The following is a 26,114-nucleotide window of genomic DNA, read 5'->3' as shown; positions in this document are numbered from 1 at the left end:
CATTTTTAAATGTGATTATGTCTCTTTTGCCCACTACACTAAAAGTTACCCAAGAGCAATTCCACGTTTTGGGTTAAGTTTTCTCAGTACTTATTTATCTCCAGGTCTGCCACAGTACTCTGCATATGGTAGGCTCTCAAAACATATGGGCTCTATAAATGAATAAACACATCATAACATGAGGCTATTGTTCCCATGGACTGAGCATTTCTCTCTTTCCGCTTTATTTCATAATCACTGTTCTTATTACATTAGGATTTATTCCACTATACTGTGAAAACATACATATTTTTACGAGAAAAAATTATGTGGGAAAAATAATATATAAAGTTAATTTAAAAAGGAGAGGGAGGGAAAGAGGAAATAATAAAGTAGACAGTTAGAAATAGGGTGGTGAGTAAACATTAGCCAAGGGGAGTACGAGTGGTGAATATACCCAATCTCAATCCAGACAGAAGAGAAAACACAGTGAGGAGTCAGTGAAGAGGCAGGAAAGAAATATAAAGAACGGCCTTGGGGGAGCTGAGGAGTAGAGTGGGAGTGGAGCCCACACCAGGGAAGCAGGTGTGTGCTGGCAGTAGGTAGGGGCCCCTCTAGCTGGCAGAACAGTGGAGAGAGAACGCAGGTTGCAAGCCCATTCACGGGCTGGTAGAGGAGGCACTAGGAAGCTGCGGGACCCTATCCCATACCTATTACAAGTAATCTTCTTCATGAGTACTCTCGTAGACTGCCCCAGGACTGTGGGCCATGTGTCCTGCGCTCAGGACTATGGTCCTTGTCCATCTTGCATCTTGGTCTCTGTATTATCGAATATGGATCAAAATAGGACCCCACTCAGGTGTGCAGAGCACCAACCAGCCATCGCAGCTGGTAAAGAGCCTTTTGTCATATTTAGTCATTTCTGCAGTGAAATATATTCTCCGAAGCAGCACAGGAATTCCGGTCATGCTGAATTTTGCATCCCTGTTTTTTAGTGTCCCAAGGGGCATTTGTTCACAGAAAAGGCTATTTGCTATTTTTAGTTTTCAAGTTGCAGTAAATATTTAGTTTTTTCTCCTTAGCAGTTAGTATCCTAAGACATATCTTATACTTACATCTTGATTTTTTATTCTTCACTAAAAGGTGAAAGCCCTAGGTTTCATTCACGTAGAGAATTAAAAGGCTGCGTGGCACTTAAGAGGCACTCAGAAGTGGAAAAAAGTGTGGCATGGAAGAAAGCAGCTCAGCATTCTAGGAGGCTGTGCGACCCAGAGCCCTGGACCAGGTGCTGAGCTGAGAAGGGTAACGACGAGGGCCTCACCAGCAGGGTTCTAGTGTAAGGCACTTTGGCCTAAGAGACCAGATCCACTAGGGCCAAAGCCTGGGGAGGATACAGATAATTCTGGGTCCAGTCCCGGACTCCCTTAGGACACAAAAAGGACGTTCCGTCCAGTCAGCTAATCCTGCCACCACCGCAGAAGCCAGGAGGTAAGACAACCTGCGACAATGCCGCGGCCCGCCTCTCTCCGCCCCGCCCCGCCCCGCCCCGCCCTGCTGCTCCGGGGATTGGCTGTTGCCCCGCGGCCTCCCGCCCTGGCCCCGCCCCTATCCCGGGGATTGGCTGCCCGCCCTATCGCCCTCCTCGAGATCGCTCGCAGCCTGCCGAGTTTCGGGGTTGGCGGGCTCCTTTGTCCCGCCGAGTTGGAAGTTGAGAGTTCCCACAAGGCTCCTCTGCGCAGGCTCAGCTCGTCCTCCCGCCTCGAAATGAGCCAGAAGGAGCCGGTGGCAGAGGACCCCGAACACCAATGGCGGGGCTCGCACCGCCCCCGCTTCCCAGGGATTGGCTGCTGCGCCGCCCTCTGCCCCGCCCCGAACCGCGGAACCGGTCTCTGTGCGCGAGTCTCTGGCCTCTTTTGTCTCGTGGACTTGGCGGGTGAGTGACTGTTGTGTCCGGTCCCTTAGGGTAGGGAGGTCGCCCGGCGGGCCCGCGGGTCCGTGGGCCGGGGTGGGGCTGGGTTCGCCCGCGTCCCCTCGAGCTTTGCCCGCCCGGAGCTCCGCTGCTCCCGGCGGCCAGAACGGAGGGGTAGAGCAGCCCTCGACGACCCGGGAGGGCGGGCGGCCGTGCCCGTTCCGGGGCCGCGCGAGGCACAGACACCGCGCGGAGCCGCCTGGAGGTCCCGCGGGCAGGCCCGGCGCGGTCGCCAGCCTGTGCTCTGCTTCCCCAGGGCGCAGCCGCGGCTGATTTGTCGCGGGTTGCGGTTCCAGTCCCACGTCCCTTGCCAGGGCGAGCCTGGCCGAGAGCGACCTTGGGCCTGGGGACTTTGTCTCCATCGTCTGCGGGGGCTGGAGCGGGGTGCCCCGGCCAGACCTGTGAGCGCATGTATTATTGCAGGAATCAAAGGAGGACAAAAACGCCCAGACAACTTGATGAAGGAAGTAGGATTTATTTTGCCGCAGAGCAGCGTGACCTCCTAAAGAGGCAAGTCAAACACGTGCTCCCTGAAGTTAGATTTCTTCTATCTTATATACCCTTTATAGAACACGGGCTTACATGCCAGGGGCTTGAGCAGGGGTAGTCAACCTTTTTATACCTACCGCTCACTTTTGTAACTCTGTTAGTAGCAAAATTTTCTAACCGCCCACCGGTTCCACAGTAACGGTGATTTATAAAATAGGGAAGTAACTTTACTTTATAAAAGTTATAAAGCAGAGTTGCAGCAAGTTAAAGCATATAGTAATAATTACTTACCAAGTACTTTATGTCGGGTTTTTGCTGTTTGGCAGAATAAATCTTTATAAAACAACTTACTATAGTTAAATCTATCTTTTTATTTATACTTTGCATACATAGAAATTACATTAGTTAATTGAATTATTAGTGGGATCCCTGAGGCTGATGCTAGGAAACTAAATGTTGAATATCTGTTTTTTGTGAGGAACAAACAAAAGTCTCCCCTTTCAGAAATATTTAGGCCTTTTCTTTCTTTTGTCATAATATGATTAACAGCACTAAATCCTCATTCCACAAGATATGAGGTAGGGAAAGGTATCAATAAACTGAATACCAATTTTCACATATTTGGATATAAGACCGGCATTTTTTTATTTTGCTATATGTTTTCATAGCCACCACTGTCAAATTTATGTTTACTTCATCATATCTAATTTCTAACAGTTCTTCTTGGCAAGTTGTATCAGCCTCTTCAATATTTGCAGTAGAAGGATTTTTCATCCAGTCATATACCTTCAATTTCAAAATATATTCAAATCGTTTTTCTATGTCAAATTTAAGTTCCTTGAGGTGGCTACTGAATCTATCAATATCGTCTGGAGTTACAATATCTTTTATAGATGATAATTGAGGAAACTGATGAAATTCTCTCTTTAATAGATTATGACAAAGTAGTTCAAGTTTGTCAATAAATAATAGCACAATACTTTGGCAACCTATAAGAGTTTTATTAGCTCCTTGAAGCTGCAAATTGACATCGCTAGCATAGAGCAGTGGCCCCCAACCCCCGGGCCGCAGACCGGTACCGGTCCGCAGAGAAAGAATAAATAACTTACATTATTTCCGTTTTATTTATATTTAAGTCTGAACGATGTTTTATTTTTTTTTTTAATGACCAGGTTCCCTCTGTTATATTCGTCTAAGACTCACTCTTGACGCTTGTCTCGGTCACGTGATACATTTATCCTGTCCCACCCTAAAGGCTGGTCTGTGAAAATATTTTCTGACATTAAACCGGTCTGTGGCCCAAAAAAGGTTGGGGACCACTGACGTAGATGACTTGCTTCTAGCTGCGGAAACGGAGGTAAGCTGCTGGACAGCCACTGAGGGTCTTTTACAAACACTGCAGACGCTGGAGTACTGAGTGTCAGCTAAAAAGGCACAACTCGGCACTTCCAAGGTGACCTATCTAGGCTACCACATTGAGGTGGGGAAGCGCACTCTTTCCTCCAGCTGTATAAAAGCTAGCCTTCAGATTCCAACCCCCACTTCCAAGCAACAAGTCCGAGAATTTCTCGGTGCAGTCTGATATTGCAGGCCGTGGATCCCCAGGTTTGCTGAGATAGCCAAGCCTCAATACTCATGCACAGCAGGAGCCCAAGAGTTAAGTTGGACAGACAAGGAACAAGAAGCTCTTGAGACCCTCAAAAAGGCCCTCACCGAAGCCCCTGCCCTGATCCTGCCTGACATTACAAAGCCTTTCCAGCTCTTTCTTCATAAGAGCAAAGGAATCGCAAAAGGGGTTTTGACTCAAATGCTAGGGCCATGGCACAGGTCTGTCACTTAACCTCTCCAAGTGACTAGACCCTGTTGCATCTGGGTGGCCTGTCTTAGAGCCATAGCAGCCACTGCCATACTGGTCAGAGAGGCAGACAAATTGACCATGGGCAAGAACTGTTCTTGACAGCCCCCCATGCTGTAGAGACTTTGCTTAGAGGAACTCCTGAACAGTGGATGTCTAACGCCCTCATCACGCAATATCAGGCTCTGCTCATAGACCAGCCTCGCATTAAGTTTGTCCAGACGCAGGCTATCAACCCAGCAAGGCTAATGGTGATCAGGACCCCAGCATTCCTCTGCATGACTGCTCTGAGGTATTAGATTCTGTCCAGACTGCAAGGCCAGACCTTTCTGATGTACCCTACTTAATGCTAAAGAACAGCTATTCACAGATGGCAGTAGTTTCATTTTAGACAGGGTCTGACATGCTGGAGCAGCTGTAGTGACTCTTGATAAGACCATCTGGGCCCAATCCTTGCCTCACGGGACCTTAGCGGGCAGAACTTTACTGTTCTCACCCAGGCATTGAGGTGGGCCAAGAGAAAGAAAGTCAACATTTACAGTGACAGTAGGTATGCTTTTGCCACTGCCCATGTTCATGCAGCAATCTATAAGGAAAGAGGATTTTTAATGTCTGCTGGTAAGGACATTAAAAACAGAGAAGAAATTTTAGCCTTGCTGCCGTTCGGTTGCCAGAAACTATAGCTCTTATACATTGTCCAGGACACCAGAAGGGGGACTCAATAGAAGCAAGAGGAAATTGGGCAGTTGATCAGGCAGCCAAAGAAGTAATCCTAAAACCAGGAGGGCCTTTAGAAGTTTTAGTAACCTTGCCGGAACCCTTGTTGCCAGAAACTCCTTTTTATAACCAATCAGAAGAAATTTTGCTAAAAGGAAAGAGATGTGTAAAAATGAAAAGGGGTGGTTAGAATTACCAGACAAAAGACTTTTTGCCTAAAGCTTTAGGTAGGGAAATAGTTAACCAGTTATATCAAGCCACTCATCTAGGCCAAACTAAGTTAATAAAATTCAAACAGAATTACTATCTACCAGAATTAGAATCTGTAGTAGAAAGCATAGTGTCCAAGTGTTTAGTCTGTGCTCAAATAAATGCTAAGCAAAGTAGAGAAATCACAAGACGAAATAGTGAAAGAAGAGCTTTCCCAGGAGAACATTGGGAAATAGATTTTACTAAAGTAAAGCCACCGGCACAGGGATGTAAGTACTTATTAGTTTTTATTGACACCTTTTCAGGATGGGCAGAAGCTTTCCCTACTAGAAATGAGACCACAGTAACAGTTGTTAAGAAATTATTGCATGAAATAATCCCCAGGTTTGGCTTGCCCATTTATATTGGATCTGATAATGGGCCTGCATTTGTGTCTAAGATCTCACAGCTAGTAGGAAAAGCACTCAACATTAATTGGAAATTACATTGTGTTTACAGGCCTCAGAGTTTGGGACAGATCAAAAAAAGAAACCAAACTCTGAAAGAGGTCCTGACTAAATTCATTTTAGAAACGGATAAAAAAAATCAGGTCAATCTCCTTCCCTTTGCTATTTTGAAAACATGATGTACCCCCTAAAAAGTTGGGTTTACACCCTAGGAAATTGTATTGAGGAGACCACCATTGCTCCCTAAACTTAGAGCTGAAATGTTAGCAGAATTAAGAAACCAAGAACTCATTAGGTCGTTGCAGGGGCTGCAGAAGACCCAGGAGCAGATCCATAAGCAGGTGTGAGACTCCCTTTGCTCAGCTCTGAGCCTGCTCACCTGTTCCATCCCCGGGGACTACATCCTCGTGGAGAAGTCCATCAAGGAAGCCCTGACTCCGGCTTGGAAGGGACCCTACTGCATTATCCTGACGCATCCCGGCGTGGATTCATCACTCATGGATCAAGAAGGCCGCCTCAGGATGGACCATCCCAGCTACCAAGCACCCTTTAAAATTAAGATGAACCCATGTCTAATTGTTTTATTTTGCTTTTTGTATGTAATCCCCTATAGTTTAGGAAAAACTTGTACTTTCTATGTTAACAAGTCTGGAATAGTTAGGGAAAACCTATCCCTCCTTAGAAAAAATATAGAAAAAAGGCGAAGAGAATTAGAAGAATCGAATTGGTACCAAAGCATGTTTAATTGGTCGCCATGGTTAACAACCTTACTGTCTGTAGTACTTGGTCTTCTTACTCTAATAATTCTTTGTCTAATATTAGGATCATGCTTAATCAATTTTATAACAAGGTTAGTTAGAGAGAGAGTAAACTCCATTGAATTAATGACATGCAGAAATCAATGTACACTTGTGCAGCAGGATAGTGAAAAGGCTGAATCGAGAATTTGATTAAAACTTAAATAAAACCAATAGGGAATGAAATGTAGCAACCCTATGACCTTGACCACAGAAGTAGTTTTGCAAGATTTGCAGATGTATCTGGAATTGAAAAGGCCCAGAATATAGTTTTATAAGAATGCTCCGTTGTTGCTACTGGTCAGATAGAATGATGAACTTGTTTTTCTGTTTTTTTTGTTTTGTTTTTTTTGTTTGTTTGTTTTTTTGTTGTTTTGTTTTTCTGAAGCTGGAAACGGGGAGAGACAGTCAGACAGACTCCCACATGCGCCTGACCGGGATCCACCCGGCACACCCACCAGGGGCGACGCTCTGCCCCTCCGAGGCATTGCTCCGCCACGACCAGAGTCACTCTAGCGCCTGGGGCAGCGGCCAAGGAGCCATCCCCAGCGCCCGGGCCATCCCTGCTCCAATGGAGCCTTGGCTGCGGGAGGGGAAGAGAGAGACAGAGAGGAAGGAGGGGGTGGGGTGGAGAAGCAGATGGGTGCTTCTCCTGTGTGCCCTGGCCGGGAATCGAACCCGGGTCCCCCGCACGCCAGACCAACGCTCTGCCGCTGAGCCAACCGGCCAGGGCCTGTTTTTCTGCTTTTGTAACATGCTTTGCTAAGCACTCAACAGTACCCACACCCAAGATTGTTCTAAAGATAACTTTAGCCTTAGCTTAACTAGCTTGTTGCACTTCTGTAGCCCCGCTTGGCTAGGTGCCCATTTCCAGCTCTTTTCTTCCTGACCAAAGATATGGTTTTTGCCTGTAAAAGCAAACCCCTGAGCTAGTTCGGGGCCACATGATTTGGATGACTGTAGTCCCAGTGCGGTCACCAGCTCTGAAGTAAACTCCTTCATTCAACGAGTTGATTGTGTGGCTAAGAGTTTGTTTCCTTGCTGTCCAGATATAACGTAAGAATGTCTAAGCCTGTAGAGAATTTTTATAAAATGTATTTGAGCCAAACAGGATACGCCCAGGAGGTAGTATCTCAGCAGACAGAAAAATGCTTCCTAGGCTGAGTTTGCAGTCCCTTTATGCATTTGTTACCAGACTCGGTTTAGGGACCCAAACCTAAATCCTGCCCAATGCTGTTGCCTCCAAAGAACAAGACTGAGTTCAAGAAAGTAGAGCAAAAACTTCCTTTTTTGATCAAGAAATGGAGAAAAGTGAGCTTATGCTCAGAAGACACCTTGTCCCTAGTTAAGGTTTGGGGAGGTGTTAACGAAACTAGTTGGGTAAGTGAGATCAGGGAGTGGGGACTTCTCAGCAAAGGGGCAGCGGTTTGTGGGAAGAGTATGCACAGTCCTGATGGCTCCAGTTGCACAGGACACTGATTATGCCTTGTGATGCAGATTTCTGCCCTCCAGGGTGTGATTTTTACTATATTAATGAAGACAAGTTCTTCAGAGGTCACTGAGGTGGGTGAGGGGATCTGAACACCATCTTGTAGTGATCTGTTGATCTGTCTGCAAGTGTTAAGCACCAAGAAGTCTGCCTTAGTTCCTGTAGGCAAGCATAGTCTGTGACCTACTTTAGATTATTTGGGAACAGTAAGATTTCTTAGATGATAGCCTGATGACATTTGGAATTAAGGAGGGAAGTAAGAAAGATTAAATACAGGTGGGACTTAGATTATAGGATGTTAAACAAGATTGTATACTCCCTTGAGGGTGGTTGTGCCTCCCAGGGGTCTAAAAAGGATTATTCTGGTGTTTCAAACATGTTAACTGAGATGTACACCAGTAGTGATCAGCGTTTGCTTAAGGCAGGGGTCCCCAAACTTTACACAGGGGGCCAGTTCACTGTCCCTCAGACCGTTGGAGGGCCGGACTATAAAAAAAAATTATGAACAAATCCCTATGCACACTGCACATATCTTATTTTAAAGTAAAAACGGGAACAAATACAATATTTAAAATAAAGAACAAGTAAATTTAAATCAAACTGACCAGTATTTCAATGGGAACTATGCTCCTCTCACTGACCACCAATGAAAGAGGTGCCCCTTCCAGAAGTGGGGCGGGGCCGGATAAATGGCCTCAGGGGGCAGCATGCGGCCCGCGGGCTGTAGTTCGGGGACCCCTGGCTTAAGGCAAAGATAAACCTTTTACTAAAGAAATAAAATGGCCTGACCAGGCGGTGGCGCAGTGTGCCGGGGTCCAGCCCTGGGGGGAATCCAGGGGTCCCACAGGAAGAGACGGCGTCGCCGCTGTAAGGCCAGGGCCACCACTACAGCAGCCCGGCTCATGCAGGTTCGCATTGGATTCGGACAGTTGGTAAAGAAACAACGGAGCCACAAACTGGTGGGCCATAGTCTTTAATCCTAGCTTGCACCCGGCAGGCAAGTAAAAACATACACTGGGCTCCAAAACCCACTCACATTCAGTGCTCACAAAGCCACTGACTTAACCGAGTTTCCTAGAATCAAAGGTTTCTAGCTCACCAGCCTTATTCTCCTCAGTTCCCCATCTCCTTCCTTCTCTCTACACAAACTCAACACAAACTGGCATCTCACTCAGCACTCCGCCATCTTGGCTGCTTCTCCTGGCCACATGCCCCCTTTCCGCTGCTCTCTGCTCTGCTCCCTCTGCTCTCTCATGCGAATCATCCCAGGAACCAAGAGAGCAAGCTCCTATTCTGCCCCTATTTTATAGTGTAGCTTCACAACCTTTAATCCAATATACAAAATAGGGAAGTCTCTAATACAGTCACTTCTCTGAGGCATGATTGGATTGTACCACCCCACATCAAAAAGGGTGGGAAAGGCTTCATCCTAAAACCAAGCCCCAGGCTACAGGGATTCTGCCTGCCCACAGAGACACACATTAATATCACCTGGGCAACGGCCTCCACGTGGGCAGCACCACTTTAACAAAGTGAGCATAATACCTATTTTATCTGCCCAACAACCGCGAATCGAGTGAGAGACGAATTCTTTTTTTTCTCTTTACCATTTACTGCCAGGCATCTCTGCCAATGGCTGGTCTAGCTTTATTTTTATACACACACACTAAGTTACAATCACATGATATTCTGAATACATTGATTAAGAATTGTTTTTGTTTCACTATGGTTACATATTTCTAGGCAACAGTTAATTCATTTTTATAAGCTATAAATCAGGTGGTAAGTCATTCAAAGTACAGTTATACAATAACTTGAATAGCAACAATATTGGTACAAACTTCTAAAAGGTCAGTACTAATTAATAACTATCTTACCTAAGGTCCTATTGTCTAGTCAAATTTTATTTATCTACTATATTCATACACTAGTTAAGTTCTAACTTTATTTTTCTCAGTGTTCTACCACCTGCAGGTCAGATATGCAAGAAGAAAGGAAAGTTTCTTTACCACATGAAAAGGCTAGGGAGGTAAAGTAATGACTTAAGTGAAGGCTGAAAGGTTAGGAAAGTTTCTTTACCACATGAAAAGGCTAGGGAGGTAAAGTAATGACTTAAGTGAAGGCTGAAAGGTGCTTCTGTGTATAGTTACTGTTTCCTACCTATTCATAAGTCACAATCTATTTATTCTAACATGATTAATAGAAGGAATTCTACAAACTTAACTCGAGGGATATCATAGCCAGCCTCTTATGTCTATGAGCCCAGGCAAAGGGGCTTACGGGCTTTTCTGTGGAACTCACACCCTCTGTCTCATTTTCAAAGAAATTACTTTGAATCTATAGGGAAAGCACGGTACTATTCCTGTGCCATAAATAATAGCACACACCCAGAAAAGGGGGGATATAAGGCCAAATTAATTCAAAAGGTCAAAGGGGGAAGTATCGTTGTGCCTTTTCTCTGCAGTGACTTTGTCAACCAGCAGCTATTGGTCTTCACTGCGGTGACTTTGTCAACCAGCAGCCATTGGTCTTCTCTGCTGTGACTTTGTCAATCAGTAGTTTTCGATCTTTTGCTGTGGCCTTGTTAGCCAGCAGTTGTGGATAGAGTGTCGGACTGGGATGCCGAGGACCCAGGTTCGAGACCCGAGGTCGCCAGTTTGAGCACGGGCTCATCTGGTTTGAGCAAAAAGCTCACCAGCTTGGACCCAAGGTCGCTGGCTCCAGCAAGGGGTTACTTGGTCTGCTGAAGGCCCACGGTCAAGGCACATATGAGAAAGCAATCAATGAACAACTAAGGAGTCACAATGTGCAACGAAAAACTAATGATTGATGCTTCTCATCTCTCTCCGTTCCTGCCTGTCTGTCCCTGTCTATGCCTCTATCTGACTCTCTATCTCTGTTAAAAAATAAATAAATAAATAAATAAAATGGCCTGACCAGTGGATAGAGTGTTGGACTGGGATGCGGAGGAACCAGGTTCAAGACCCCCAGGTCACCAGCTTGAGCAAAAAGCTCACCAGCTGGCTCAAGCAAGGGGTTACTCGGTCTGCTGAAGGCCCGCGGTCAAGGCACATATGAGAAAGCAATCAATGAACAACTAAGGTGTCGCAATGAAAAACTGATAATTGATGCTTCTCATCTCTCCGTTCCTGTCTGTCCCTATCTATCCCTCTCTCTCACTCTCTCTCTGTCTCTGTAATAAATAAATAAATAAATAATGGCTGAGGTATGACAACCCACCATGACCTATCCAGTTAGGAATTCATGATCAGCTCACATTGTACATTTAATGGCCAACTTTTTGGTCCTTTAGTGTTGTCTTTAAAGTGCTATGAAGTCTTAGTATTGATGTCATCTTGCTGAAACAGTGGACTCTTAGGGATGGGGCAGTAACAACTGTAGTGTGAGTTGAGGCCTAATTTTCTCAAAAGGGGAAGGGCAGGTATTGCGTGCAAATAGAAACTTTAAAAAAAATCTGGTATAGCAATACCTCTACCAGACAAAATGGATTCTAAAACAGGCTGTAATAAGAGGCAAAGAAGGGCATTTCATAATGATAAAAGGGTCAATCCAATAGCATATAACCCTTGTATGCCCACAATGTAGAAGCACCTAAATATATAAAGTGAATATTAATGGACATAAAGGTCAGCATTTTATTCTTTTTATGGCTGAGTAATCCTTGTATATATGTGCCACATCTTCTTTATCCATTTGTCTGTTGAAGGATACTTACTTAGTTTGCTTCCATATGTTGGCTATTTTGAATAAAGCTGCAATGAACATAGCGATGCATAGATCTTTTTGACTTAGTGTTCTTTATTCCTTTGAATAAATACACAGAAGTGGGATTGCTGGAATGTGTGGTAGTTCTATCTTTAATTTATTGAGGAACTGCCACAATGTTTTCCATAGAGGCTGCACTAATTTACCACCCCACCAACAGTGCATGAGGGTTCCATTTTCTCCACATTCTAGCCAACACTTGTTAATTTGTTGATGACAGTCATTCTGAAAGGTGTGAAGTGATATCTCATTGTGGTTCTACTTTGCATTTCTGTGATGATTAGTGAAGTTGAGCATCTTTGCATGTTTGTTGACCATCCGTATGTTCTCTGTGGAGAACTGTCTTCTGATTCTCTGCTAATTTTTTAATTGGATTGTTTGGGGGGGGGGAAGTTGCTGTTAAATTGTATGACTTTCATAACATTTTGCATATTAACCATCAGATGCTCTAAAAATATCAATTAAGTTCATTAATCTAATACATCATTTAAAGCCATGTGTCCTTGTAAGTTTTCATTTGCATAAGATAACCTTTTGCCATTACTTCACTTTGTGTGTGTGTGTGTGTGTGTGTGTGTGTCTGTGTGTCTGTGTGTCTTTTGATCTGAAGTGATTCTCCTGTAGGCAGCATATATGGGTCTTGGTGGGATTTTTTTTTATCCATTTAGTCACCCTGTGTCTTTTGATTGTAGCATTTAGTGATTTACATTTAAGTGATTTTTTGATTGGTATGTAATTATTACCCAATTGATTGTTTTTAGATCATTTTTATAGTTCTTCCATGTTCCTTTCTGGTTCTCTTGGTCTCTTGCATGTTGATGACTTTTTATAGTGTTATGTTTGAATTCTTTTTCATTTATTTCCTGTATATTTCTTACAGATTTTTAATTTGAGGTTAATATATCCTTCAGTTAAACTAGTGTTATATGTTTATAATACTCTGTTTTAAGTGATGGTTACCTAAGTTCAAACACATTCTAAAATCACTGGAATTTTTACCCTTCCACACATTTATGTCTTTTGAGCTGCTGCCCATGCTCTGGAGCTTACAGCAAGTGGGTTTGTGAGCAAATAAGTCTATACACAGTACCTTTAAGAGAAGCACCTTGGTCTCTAGCAGCCTTTGTCTTTTCTGGGATGCAACCCTTGCACTGATGTCCCTATGTGGGAACCTGGTGTGGGGTTGGGGCCCCTTGCTCCTCAGGGGGGCCTCAGCAGTTGAGATATCCCTCCCGATTCTTAATTGCCCCACAGTGAGTGTGGGACCTAGCTGTTCTGTGCCTCTGCCCCTATGAGTCTCAACATGGCTTCTTTATATCATTAGATAGGACTTTAAAATATATATATTTTACATATTGACTTTAGAGAGATGAGGGGGGGGTGGGGGGTATGTGCCTTGACCAGACAAGACCAGGGTTTGAAACCATGGATCTCAGTGTATGGCCAGTAGTCCCCGTCATGGCCATGCAGGTTCTCATTGGATTCAGGCAGATGGTAAAGAAACAGTGGAGCCAAAACATGGTGGGCCATTCCTTTATTAAAATCTTGTACTGGCCAATGGGCAAACACACAGGGAAAACACTTCCCTTTCACTCATTCAGAGCTCCCAGAGCCACTGACACATTCTCCAGTTCCACAACCCGGAGAATCTTCTCCAGTTTCTCCTAGAATCAAAGGCTCCACCAGTCTCAGTGGAACTCGCCAAAGCCCCTCAGCTCTGGTTCCACATCTGCACCCCTTCTCTCCCTCCGCCAACATTCTGCCAACATGGCTTCTTCTTCAGCACTCTGCATTCTCTCTGCTCTCCCAGCCAGACTGCCTGGACCCACAAAGACCCCTCCTCCAGCAACATTAGCAAAACAGTGGCCCCTCCCAAGCAGGAATATAATCCACAATTTGCAGTCAACTGCCCTGGTCTGAGGGCAAGCATACACGTGGCTGCCCAGCACCATTTTTTAACAATAAAAGAAAGCAAACAAAAAATACCAATTTTACCAACTCATTTGCCCAACATCAGCATTCCAGGTCGATGCTTTATCCATGGCACCACCACAGGTCAGGCTCATTAGATAGCACTTCTATTCAGCTAGCCATCAAGTGGTTCTCAATGGTGGTTCTATAATTTAGTTGCAATTTTGATGTGATTGTGGGAAGAGGCAAGCACAGAGTTCTCCTACTCTGCCATCTTGACCACCATTTGGGGATTATTTTTTCCAATCAGTATTTACCCACATTAAGGCTATTGCTCTGTATCTTTGAGATGGTGACATTTGGATACAATCCAATTGTCATACCTCAATTAGACATATAAGGAGTGGTAAATGTCCCTGGGATATGTGGAGTGGTTTGTCAGGGTTATATTTTTGGACAAGTGTTGTTTATTCCATGAAATCCTCTTTTTAGAGCCCTAGTGTGTTAGTTCATGTACGTGTTGAAGTATAGGCAATTGAGCCCCTATAGGTAAGATCGGTTTCCCGTTGGGTCCAAGCCATATGTTTGTTTGGGTCAAAGATTCCCCATTTTTGTTGTCATGTCCTCTTCTGTAGCTGTGTTTTGGAACAGTAAAACACAGTTTTAATTGATTTAGCAGGGAGCAAAAACCATTCTCAGGTCTGGATAACTTGATTGCTTAGTGCTGCTTGTTAGTTTCAGCATCAGCTAAATGATTTCCTTTTGCTTCCATGCTGATATATTTTTCTTTTTTTTTCTTTTTTTTTATAGTAACAAGATGGGAAGGCAGAGACAGACTACTACATGTGCCCAGACTGGGATCCACCTGGCAAGCCCACTAGCAGGTGATGCTCTGCCCATCTGGGGCCCTTGCTCAGTTGCAACTGGAGCCATTTTGTAGTGCCTGAGGTGAAGGCCATGGAGCCATCCTCAGTACTCAGGGCCAACTCACTGCAATCAAGCCATGGCTGCAGGAGGAGAAGAGAAGAGAAAGAGAGAGAGAAGCAAGAGGGGGAGGGGTAGAGAAGCAGGTGGGTGCTTCTCCTGGGTGCCCTGACTAGGAATTGAACTGGGACATCCACATATTGGGCCAAAGTTCTACCACTGAGCCAATCTGCCAGCGCCCATGGCTATATCTTCAGAATATCCTGGAAGCCTGATAACTGGCAATTGTGTTGGCTGCTGTATGGCATCTAATAATTCTGCAACCTGTTATTCTTTATAGCCTGCCCTGAAGAAGTTAAGCCTGGCTGCTTCCATAACATTCCAGAGTCATGAGATATACCAAAGGCAGAGTGACTAGCTGTGTAAATATTGGCTATTTGATCTTTGGCCAATTGCCACGCTCAAGTTAGAATAATGTAATTTGATGTTGGGCAAGTCTCATTTCAGGTAAATAAAAACTTTCATTTATATCCACCATGGAAGTTGATGCCTACCCAGCTCAGGATTGTTCCTGTACATCTTTGAGATAAAATCCATCCGTAAAACAAATTAAGGCGGGATTATCAAAAAGAATTTTCTGTAAATCATTCCTAACAGCAAGAAAGTGGTCAGTAGGTAAAATGCAGTCATGGGTATCTTCATCCTGTAAAGAAGGTAGTAAAGTTGCTGGGTGTAGACTCTTCATTGTCCTAAAGTAATAATAGGCACAGAAAGCAGGAATACTTCATAAGAACACAGTCAGCTGGCCAAGTAATGCTGAGCATGGTGAGAGTTTAGCAAATATTCAACAGAATGGGGAGCATAAACGATTAAAAGAGAGCCCATAACTATTTGTTCTATTTGTTTACATAACGTAACTATTGCAGGGATGGTTGTCATACTGAGAGGGAGCCCTTTTACTACTAAATTTAATTGCTGGCTATAATATCCAGTAAGTCCATGATGATCTCCACATTTCTGAGTTAGAACTCCTAAAGCTTTTTTTTTTTTTTTTTAATTTTCATGTGTGAAAAGGAAGAAAGGATGTTTATAATTAGGGTGTCCCAAAGTGGAAACTTTAGAAGATTCTTCTTCTATTAGAGCTTCTATAGCTTGTTTCCCTTCAGAGTTCTGTAGGATTGAATCAAGTCAATCTGATTTTAATAAGCAAGTAATGAAAAATTTGGGACCCAGTTGTGACAGCATTTAGTCAGCCCTACAAACCCCCTAAGTTCTTCCTTAGTTCTTGGAAGAAGAAAGGATAGGGTTCCTCTTGAGTCTTATCTTTTGATACCCTGTTTTCCTTTATAGCTAGCTGTTGTAATAGGTAAATTATGTCCTTTTGGAAGTCTTGTAATGTCCTAGAGCATAAAAAGTAAATTGTCCACATACTGGATTAGAGTGGAATCTCTGGGAAAACCAACACCATTTAAATCAGCCTTTAGAGAAATAGCTCGAGTTCTCTATATCCCTGGGGCATTACAGTCTGAGGAAATTGGCGATGGTCCCAGACGTCGGCCAAGAGATATTGACTTCTTTTTCTACAGGAAATGCTGAAAAGGCACTACATAAATCTATTACTGAAAATATTGGCACTCCACAAGAATGGCTGGTAATAGGGTATATGGATTTGAAACCACAGGGTCTCTGGGAATAACTATTTTATTTATAGCTCAAATCTCCATCCTTTTCCATTAGGTTTCTATACCAGAAGAACAGGAGAATTACATGGAATGAGAAGCCTTCTTTTTAAGTAAACTTGTATAATGGACTTAATTCCAGCTAGCGCATCAGGTGAATATTAGGTAGAGGCAAAGTATTGTCAATAGTTATTTTTATAGGAGTGGCTTACTTGATCTTGTAACTTGTAACAAGTAGGATTGGCTGCCTGCCACAACAACAGCCAAGCTCATGAGACAAGTGCTGGTGCAAAAGGAAGGGTGTTTACTCAGATGCCGCGACCTGGGAGGACGGTAGACTCCCATCTCAAAGAACATCTCCTCTTCCTGCTCAAGTCCACAGTTCTTACAAGGATAAGGAGGAGAGGGATTTTTTCTATCCAAATGTCTTGCTAGCTTTTGGCATGCTCAGTGTAAGAACCTCCCCCTGTATCATCTTGGCCAATGCAGGAGATTCCCTGGTGCTCCCTGGCTGTCTATGCTAACAACAACCCACCAGAATGGCGTAAAAGTTATAAACTGAGAATATCTGAAGGTACTGGCTGACAAAGTAAAACCCTTGCTCTAATTTTTTTTTAATTTTTTTTTTTTTTTTAGTATTTTACAGGAAAACAGCAAGCTTCCTCTCAGTGTCCCGGTGACAACCAGACCAAGCCAGACCAGACTGGTCCCAGGGACTTGAGCAGGTGCAGAAAGCCAACACATGAACTCCAAGCAATGCCAACAGATAGTCAGAATCTAGCCAAACCTTTGTATACACACCCACTCCTTGTGGGCAGTATTCAAAAGCTAGGGCTGCCTAACAGTTTGCACTTGCCCAGGCACCTTAATCTAAACTAATCAGAAGTTAACAAAACATTTTGCAAAACTCACTATCTTTCCTTGAAAGCCCTGAGAGACTCATCTGAGCCTTGTCTTTAGTCTCCGTGTCTGGCTGCCTGACGAACCCTTGCTCTCTGTGAAAAACTGTTGCTTCAGCCTTTGGCTTCCTGTGCACATTGGACAACAAGCCCCTCAATCTGGTTTGATAACAAACCATATAGCTTCCAAGCTAAACTTCAATGGGTAGAAACAACAGTTACCTACTCAGGCCATGAAATATCTCAGGGTACTCAGAAACAACCTAAAACTCCTTGAATCAATTTTGTCCACTCCTCTCCCAAAGGTAGGAGATTGTAAGAATCTTTATGGGCCATTGCTGCCACTTCTTTCCCAATTTCATTGCTCTTGCCAAAAGTTTATATACTGTCCTCCCAGATACAGCCACAGAACCCTTTACTGAGGCCATGGCCTCTGAGTCATGCCGTTAGAATTATCCAGCCTTCACGTTACCCAGTTTTCACTATGTTTCCAGGAAAATTAATGGGATAGCTGCATGTATTCTAGGACAAGCTGTTTGCTTTCTGACATATCCCTAAGAATATTGGTCATGTCAGTTCTGTGGTATCAGGCATGCCCCATGCCCATATGCAGTAACCTCAGCTGCCACCCTGTTTGACAGAACCAGTACTCTTAAACCAGTTTCCCCTGTTCATCGCCACTTAGAGGTAGAAGAATTCAGTGCTCACATATTAGATGTATATTCTGTGTACATTGATTGGAAGGATTTCTGGAAATCCTTTTAAATTAGTCTCAATCAGGTTTGGATAGTCATTCCCTATATCAAATAACTGAAGACTTTATTTCCATAGGGAGAAAGCTATAAACCACTTAAGTTGGGATAATCTGCTGTGCTCCTGATGTCCTGTGGGCAGTTAATCTATAGTCTAATGGGGCATTCCTCTGGGGTGAGTTGTAGCCACCTTACCAACATGGGTAGCAGCAGAGAATAGGACAGCTCAGAAAGGAAAAGCCAAAGCTAATGAAAGCTAATGACATAAAGCGGGTGGGCAATGAGACTCCCACCCCCTTTTTAAATGTTGAGTATTAATGACTCATTCACATAGAGAAAATAACTATTTCAGGTTACACAAAAAATAAAATAGTATTCTGGGTATGTCTTAGAGGTGGGTTTGTAGTTTATAGTCATGTTGGTGTCAAAAGAACATAAAAAGTGAAGACTACTTCAGTGGTGATCATTCCTGAGCAGACGTCCTATATCTGTTTCTTCCTTGTGTGTGCTAAGCAAAGTGAAGTTAAACTTGTGCATTGAAACTAGAGGAGCCATAAGGGTACTATGTGTTGGTAGCACACAGATCACGAGATAGATGAGGGACACAGAATGCTATATTGGAGTGGCAGAAGTGTTAGGAAAAGAAATCTAGATTCTTAATATAATCTCAATTTTTTTTCTAAAATAGAGATAGTAAAGGTTGTAGGGCCAGTCTTGCTTTCTCAGTGGCCTTGAAGATAATAAAGATTGAGTTTATTATAAATAAATATCATTTCAGTAGAAGGTTGATAGCCACTGGCCCTTGGGATTCAGTGCTCAAAGGTCACTTAAGACGTTCAGGACTAACTAGATCATCTACTTATTTGAATACCTAGTCTATTCTGCTAGAATGAAGCTTCACAAGGACAGGTATATCTGTTGAAACACAATGAAGAAGGTTGTGGCGAGGATTAAATAATGCATTAAAGCCCTCATGATTGACTGTGGGTGTTGCTTAACTTAATGTAAGATTGAGTTCACTTATAGTCAATATGAGTATCAGGTTTGAAGTTTAGCATTGGCTGTTAGATGTAAATTTTAGCAAACTTATGAGTAAAGTAGATGATACCATTTAGGAGTTCTTGTCATGGTTTACTTTGTTTCCCTATAAAGTCTTCAAGTACATCGGAAACCTTATACATATATTCAAATGTACTTATTTAGTTAGCCCTATTTCACACTGTCAAGTACTAATAAAGATAAGAAAATTTGTGAAATGAGAATGTCATTGAACTTAGAAAATGTCTGTCTATTGGAAAGATAAAGTTTTATCAGCTGGCATGAGTGATTTTGAGATGTGTTAAGCCACACAATGCTGGTTTAGAAAGCTTTTCTGCTTCCATATGTAAAATTTGTAGGAATGAAAAGTTATAGACAATAGTTTCAAAATTACTAATGATGAAGACAAAGACTTTTTGATATTTGAAATCAGTTCTCTTAGAATTAAGAATAATCCTTTGATTAATGCTTGTTACAATGATAAATGGTTTGAACACAACCTACACATAGAATTAAGATGGCTTTCCAAAAACCATTGTTTTAAAGTGCTTTGTTCACAATTGACATCAAAAATTTTGGTTTAATGAATGAAAAACATTAAAATTATTGTGTAAATATTCTTTCTTGTTAAATTAAACAAAATTTTAGCATTCAATGGTAGATATTTTCTTTTGCTGTTATTACTGTTTTTCATTGTGATTTCCTACTTCCTTCTACACTTATAATCAAATGTTAGGAAAAATCAAATAAAGAGGATACAGCTCAGAAAAATGGGCAGGAAATTTAACAGATACTTCATAAAGTTATTTCTAAATAACCAATAAACTTAAAGTCACATAAGATATAATTATCACCTACCAAAATGGTCAAAATGGAAAATACCAAGTGTCCCATGAGAATGGAAGTGGAACTCTCATATGTTACTTCTAGGAGTGTGAATTGGTGCAAAAACTTTGGAAAACTTAAAAATATCTACTGAGTTTGAACATGGCACAACCTATGATCCAACAACTCCATTTCTAGGTATATAGCCAACAAATGCATTCATCATTTATGTTCATCAAAAGACAATGTACATAGAAGCAATATTTTTAATACCTCCAAAATGTACATTACTCCAATACCTATCAACAATTGACTGGATGAAGTGTTGTACATTCACACATTGGAATGAATGCAATACAGCATTCTCTTGAAAAAACTATAACTGGTCAAAAATATAAAAGGTCTACCGGAAAGTTCTGTCCGTTTCTATCACAAGTTTCAGCATGTAATCACATGTTTATCTGGCTCATGTGTGCCTCTCTATTTTTATCACTTAATGTATATATACTGATGTAGCAAATTAACTAAAACAAAGTTGATTCATGTTAATCTTATGTGTGAAGAGATAGTGTACCCATGGCTACTGATAAAGTTCATCTACGCCACTGTATTGTATATGAATTTCAACAAGGAAGAAATGCTACAGAAGCATGTAGAAATTTATTGAAAATGTTTGGTGAAGGTACAGTTTCTGATAAGACATGCAGAAGATGGTTCGAAAAATTTGAAACAGGTGATTTTGACCTTTCTGATAAGCCACGTTCTGGGCGACCATCTTTGATCAATGACGATGTTGTTAAGACCATGTTGGAGCAAGATCCTTTTCTGACAACATCGGAGATCGCAGAAAGGCTTAATTCAGCTCAGCAAACCATTTCGGACCATATTCAGAAGATAGGATTGGTGTGGAAATATTCAAGATGGGTGCCACATGAATTAAGTCAGAAGAATTGGATGATCAAGTCATATGCACATCTCTGCTTGCTCGGAACAAAATCGAGCCTTTCTTGAACCGGATGATAACGGGATGAAAAGTGGATTACCTACGAAAACATGGTAAGGAAAAGGGCATATTGTGAACCTGGAAAACCTAGCCCTTCCACCTCTAAACCAAATTTGACTCTGAATAAGAGAATGTTGTGTATATGGTGGGACAATTGAGGACCAATACATTCTGAGCTTTTAAAACCGAACGAAAAGCTCAATTTGGAGAAGTATTGTCAGCAACTGGATAATTTAAAGACAGCAGTCCAAAAAAAGAGGCCGGCGATGCTCAATAGGAAAAACATCATACTGCATCATGATAATGCCAGACCACATGCTGCTTTGGGGACTCGTGAAAAAATTGCAGAACTAGGCTGGCAAATTCTTTCACATCCACCATATTCCCCGGACTTAGCACCCTCCGACTATCACTTGTTTTTGTCCTTACAAAATTTTTTGAAGGGCAAAAAATTCAAAAATGAAGAAGATATCAAACAAGCACTGGTTCAATTTTTCACATCAAAAGATAAAACATTTTTCAAAAATGGGATATACAAATTGCCCTCATGCTGGCAAGAAATCATTAATAATAATGGCAATTATGCCTGACCAGGCGGTGGCGCAGTGGATAGAGCATTGGGCTGGGATGTGGAGGACCCAGGTTCGAGACCCCGAGGTTGCCAGCTTGAGCGCAGGCTCATCTGGTTTGAGCAAAGCACACCAGCTTGGACCCAAGGTCACTGGCTCAAGCAAGGGATTACTCGGTCTGCTGTAGCCCCATGGTCAAGGCACATATGAGAAAGCAATCAATGAACAACTAAGGTGTCACAACGAAAAACTGATGATTGATGCTTCTCATCTCTCTTCGTTCCTGTCTGTCCCTATCTATCCCTCTCTCTGACTCTCTCTCTGTCAAAAAAATAAAAAATAATGGCAATTATATTACTTAATAAAGTTTATTGACGGTAAGAAAAATTTGTGTTTTGTTTTTGTATTTTGTATTTGTATCTGTAAAAATCCGCATTCCTGCGGATTCAGCCACGTGTTTCTGCCAAGACAGACAGAACTTTCTAGTAGACCTTTTATGAATGACACTAATGAACATAATAGTTAAAGAAACCAGACACAAAAGAGTATGCACTGTAATTGTTCCATTTATATAATGTACAAGCAAGAATACTACTCTTTCCAACGTACTGTTCTAAGTCAGGGTAGTGGAAACCCTAATGTGGAAGGGATTAGGAAGTGATGGGAAGGAAACACTTCCAGGATGCTGGCTATGTGCTCTTTTATTTGTCTATTTTCTATATTTATATGAAAATAACTCATGCTCCATGCTAAATACATTGTCTTACAAGAATTTTATATCTCAATTTAAAACCTTTGTGTTTTTGTGACCCCTCTCCCCCATTTTTAGAAGGAATCTATATATTGCAGGTCAGAAATTTCTGGTTACACTGGCTGAATGTGAAAATAACTGATTTTTGCAAAGATTAGGTATATAGCTGTTAGTCATCCAGATTGGTATTACTTGCAAACTCCATTTTGAGGACAGTATAAGAAAGTTTTTATTTTTTTTTGCCATATTTTACTTTTTTTTTTTTTTGTCCATCAATGTGCCTTTCATCTTTTAAAAATATACCAGAATACTAATGGCAGGTTCCATAGCTTTTTGATTGTTTGTTTTCACTTAGATCAAATAGTACTGAGACTGAAAAACATATGTACCATTATTTTCTTCCTTAAAAACTATTGTAATATCGGCTCTGGCAGGTTGGCTCAGCAGTAGAGCGTCGGCCTGGCGTGCGGGGGACCTGGGTTTGATTCCCCGCCAGGGCACATAGGAGAAGCGCCCATTTGCTTCTCCACCACCCCCCCTTCCTCTCTGTCTCTCTCTTCCCCTCCCGCAGCCAAGGCTCCATTGGAGCAAAGAGAGCCTGGGCGCTGGGGATGGCTCCTTGACCTCTGCCCCATGCGCTAGAGTGGCTCTGGTCACGGCAGAGCGACGCCCTGGAGGGGCAGAGCGACGCCCCCTGGTGGGCAGAGTGTCGCCCCTGGTGTGGATCCCGGTCGGCCGCATGCGGGAGTCTGTCTGACTGTCTCTCCCCGTTTCCAGCTTCAGAAAAATACAAAAAAAACCAAACAAACAAAAAAAACAACAAACTATTGTAATATCTTGGACTTGGTTTTCACTGGGTAGTTAAGAAAACAGCCTATTTTCTTTCTTTCTTTCTTTTTTTATTCATTGAGAGGGGGGGAAGCAGAGACAGACTCCTGCATGCACCCAACTGAGATCCACCTGGCAAGCCCACTAGGGGGCAATGTTCTGCCCATCTGGCATTGCTTCATTGTTCAGCAACCAAGCTCTTCCTAGCACCTGAGGCAGAGGCCATGGAGCCATCCTCAGTGGCCTTGAGCCAACTCTCCAATCAAGCCATGGCTGCAGGAGGGAGAGAGAGAGATAGAAGTGGGATGGGTGGGCTGGTGGAAAAGCAGATGGGTGCTTCTCTGTGCTCTGACCAGGAATCCAACCTGGGACATCCACATACTGGGCCAACACTCTACCACTGAGCCAACTGGACAGAGCCAGGGCCTGTTTTCTGAAGGTTTTCTCTCTCTCTTCATTCTTAATTGTTCTTTCTCTCGTGTGTGTGCTTACTGGACCTCCAAACTTCAGGCTTACAGCTTGTGGAACATTCTGTTAATTTAATATAGAGCGGAAGTCAATGATTAGGAACATCACTAAAAATTGACTTTATTTTCCTTAGTCATTGACAGCCTGTGTACATGACTGGCCCAATGTCCACCTCATAAGATGTTAGGAGGCTTCACAATGAAGAAGCAGGAAGGACTGGGGCCCCTGCCCCCACATGCTGAGTGGCAATGCCAAGGCTTTTCCTGGCACAATATGCTTCCTGGTGTCACAAGCTTAGGTCTCCTCCTGGAGAGTGAGGGGCTCTTCTTTCTCCCCACTTGACTGCACATTCACTCTGAACCCAACTGGGTGGATAGCCTGACCATTTAAACCTAATGGTTGGGGGGGGATAGGAAGGAGAGAGGGAGAGAACACAAAACAAAAAGAAGAAAAAAAAAAGCTGATTGGTGATGACTGCACACGTGCCTTCTAGGTGCTAAATATGGTATTCTATGGTATTAATCTTGACATTCCTGCGGATTCAGCCATGTGTTTCTGCCAAGCTGGAGGAAGCAATGGTAATTTGGGGTTTTTTGGTTTTGTCTTCAGATAATGGAAAGCTTTTGTAAAAAGCTGAATGCCAGTTAAGTTTTATGGCTTCAATTTCCTTTAGAAATAAAGTTCTCTGGGTCCAAAACAAAGGAGAAGGGCAAGTTTTTAAAAGAAAATAACCCAACCAAAGCGAAAATGGGAAAAATTCTGATATTGCCACAATTCATTAGAAAACTGACATGCTGAATGTACTTACGCCAAATGGCTATAAGTACAAAACAAATCAGTGACTTATCTTGACTATTTTGTAATTTTTTTTCCTTTTTTTTTTCTTTTCTCCTCTGCCCCTTGGCAGTTCGATTGATGGTGTTATTCAAACAGGACCGAATCCCTGCCAAATGCAGGAGTGACCCCATCGCCTCTTTCATCTGCCCTTCGTCACTCTGGGAAGGTGTGTGTGTTTGGGGCGGGGGATTTCATGTGTCTCTTTGAAGGGCAGCGTGTCGCTGGGGACCTTCCTTAACGCTGTCCTCCAGAGCATCCTTGGCCTCTTTCAGGTTGTGTTTCCTGTTGTCCTCCATTTCGCTATGGCTCTCCTGCCTCCCCTTAGTGGCCAGCTCGTAGTGGTCGTCAGCCGAGGAGGAGGAGGAGACCGAGTTGCTGGCGGCCTAGATGCTCCTGGCGTTGGAGGACTAAGCACTATTGTAGTTGTGATCTCGGTTGATCCCCGGGAGCCGCATCACAGCTCGCACTCAGTCTGCTTCCTCCAGCTGGTGAGGCGGTCATAACCAGGGGAGTGATTGGCCTTGGCTGGACCGGGAAAGGGCCCCGGCTCAGAACCGGCGCTCTGTTTTGTATGACTTTTGGAGGAACTTGTAGGACTCCATTTCTCTTGAAGAAGGTACTGCCCAGCCAAATGGGTGTATTTGATGGGTTTGGGGTGTGCCTGAGGAGTGGCGGGAGGGGAGTTGAACACGTGTGGGTGTGTTGGTAAGGTGTCTTTTTCAAAGCTTGAATTAAATTTTGTCTATATTCTGAGTCTATGCACCACGATGACCCTTTCCCAATACTCTGACTCCTCTCTTTGCCCACTTTCCTAAAACACTTATTCAAGGACAAATTATGTCTCACTGAGTTCTTCCACCCAGTAGGTGCGTTTGCAAAGTACGGGAAATGTTCCAAGACCCAGTTGTAGATATGCCTTCCTGGCAGGAGCTTGGTTGGAGGGTAGTCTTCGATGGCTATAAACATGAGACAGGTAAAGCAGTAGGGGGATTTGAGGTGGGGTTCTGCCTGGTCTCATAGGGCATGTCAGAGCGAGCAGGGAATGGGAGTGTGTCATCGTTCAGGTCCCAGACGCTGCAGAGGACTGACACCCCGAAGATCTTCAGCAAGTTCTTGCTCTCATGCAGCCAGTTCAGGTTGGTGAGCTCTTCATCTGCCATGGCCTCCTCTTCTAATCTGATATCAGGCCAAAAAAGTCTGGGTCATAGTTTTCCTGAAGGGCCTGGAGAAACTGCTGCCCCGGTAATACTCAACCCGCTGGAGACACTAATTCCTGAGCTTTCTGGCTTCTTACTGGGAAGCATGACTGGATCCATTTACTTGAGGGCTCCTGAGTCAGAATGGGTCCAGGAAACCGAGGTGAGCATTTCTCCAGTCACAAAGAAGCTTCCATTATTACAAAAACTGGTTTTCTAGGATGCTGCTTCTAGTGGCTTCACCTGCGCCCCTTGTTCCTCATGGCTTCTGGCGGCTGCATGGGGGGTTGGGGGTGATTCTGTGCCCCTGGACTCACGGGTGGCCCCGTTCTATCTATTGAGTTCGTTGCTGGTGTGATCAGTTTGTGAAATTTCAGCAGGCTGTTTATTTATGGTTTGTGTACTTATCCATAGGTGTGACTATTTTAATAAATAGCACTCACTGCCAGAACCTACAGGTAATGAGGCCACAGAAGGATTTGACATTTGAGAGAGTTGAGAAGGATGTGAGAGACATAATCAGCTTTGCATTAGGAAGATTAGTTCTTGACTTTGTAAATGGCAAGGGGAGTTAAGGGGCCATTCACAGAAGTAATCCAGGCAAGCAAATGTGAAGGCCTGAAATAAGGTGGACTTAAGAGCAATAGGAATGACAAAACTTGGGGCAGGTCGCTAAATTCCCCCTCTGCCTCGGATA

General features: G+C 43.2%; 1 long non-coding RNA gene and 1 pseudogene across 1 annotated transcript; one reads left to right on the top strand and one right to left on the bottom strand.

Annotated features, from left to right (window-relative positions):
- Window positions 1-1,646: 1,646 nt before the first annotated feature.
- On the top strand, window positions 1,647-21,705 carry LOC136406823 (uncharacterized). Its single transcript, XR_010751714.1, has 5 exons — window positions 1,647-1,912; window positions 2,372-2,458; window positions 3,610-3,794; window positions 14,459-14,532; window positions 16,888-21,705. It is a non-coding gene; the product is annotated as an uncharacterized lncRNA (long non-coding RNA).
- Window positions 21,706-23,678: 1,973 nt separating this feature from the next.
- LOC136406461 (forkhead box protein N3 pseudogene) lies at window positions 23,679-25,537 on the bottom strand (annotated as a pseudogene).
- Window positions 25,538-26,114: the final 577 nt, after the last annotated feature.

Source organism: Saccopteryx leptura, chromosome 5 (assembly GCF_036850995.1).
Source record: "Saccopteryx leptura isolate mSacLep1 chromosome 5, mSacLep1_pri_phased_curated, whole genome shotgun sequence".
In the NCBI taxonomy this organism is placed as follows: domain Eukaryota; kingdom Metazoa; phylum Chordata; class Mammalia; order Chiroptera; family Emballonuridae; genus Saccopteryx; species Saccopteryx leptura.
The sequence above is the reverse complement of the archived record's forward strand: the minus strand, read 5'-3'. Positions and strand labels throughout refer to the sequence as shown.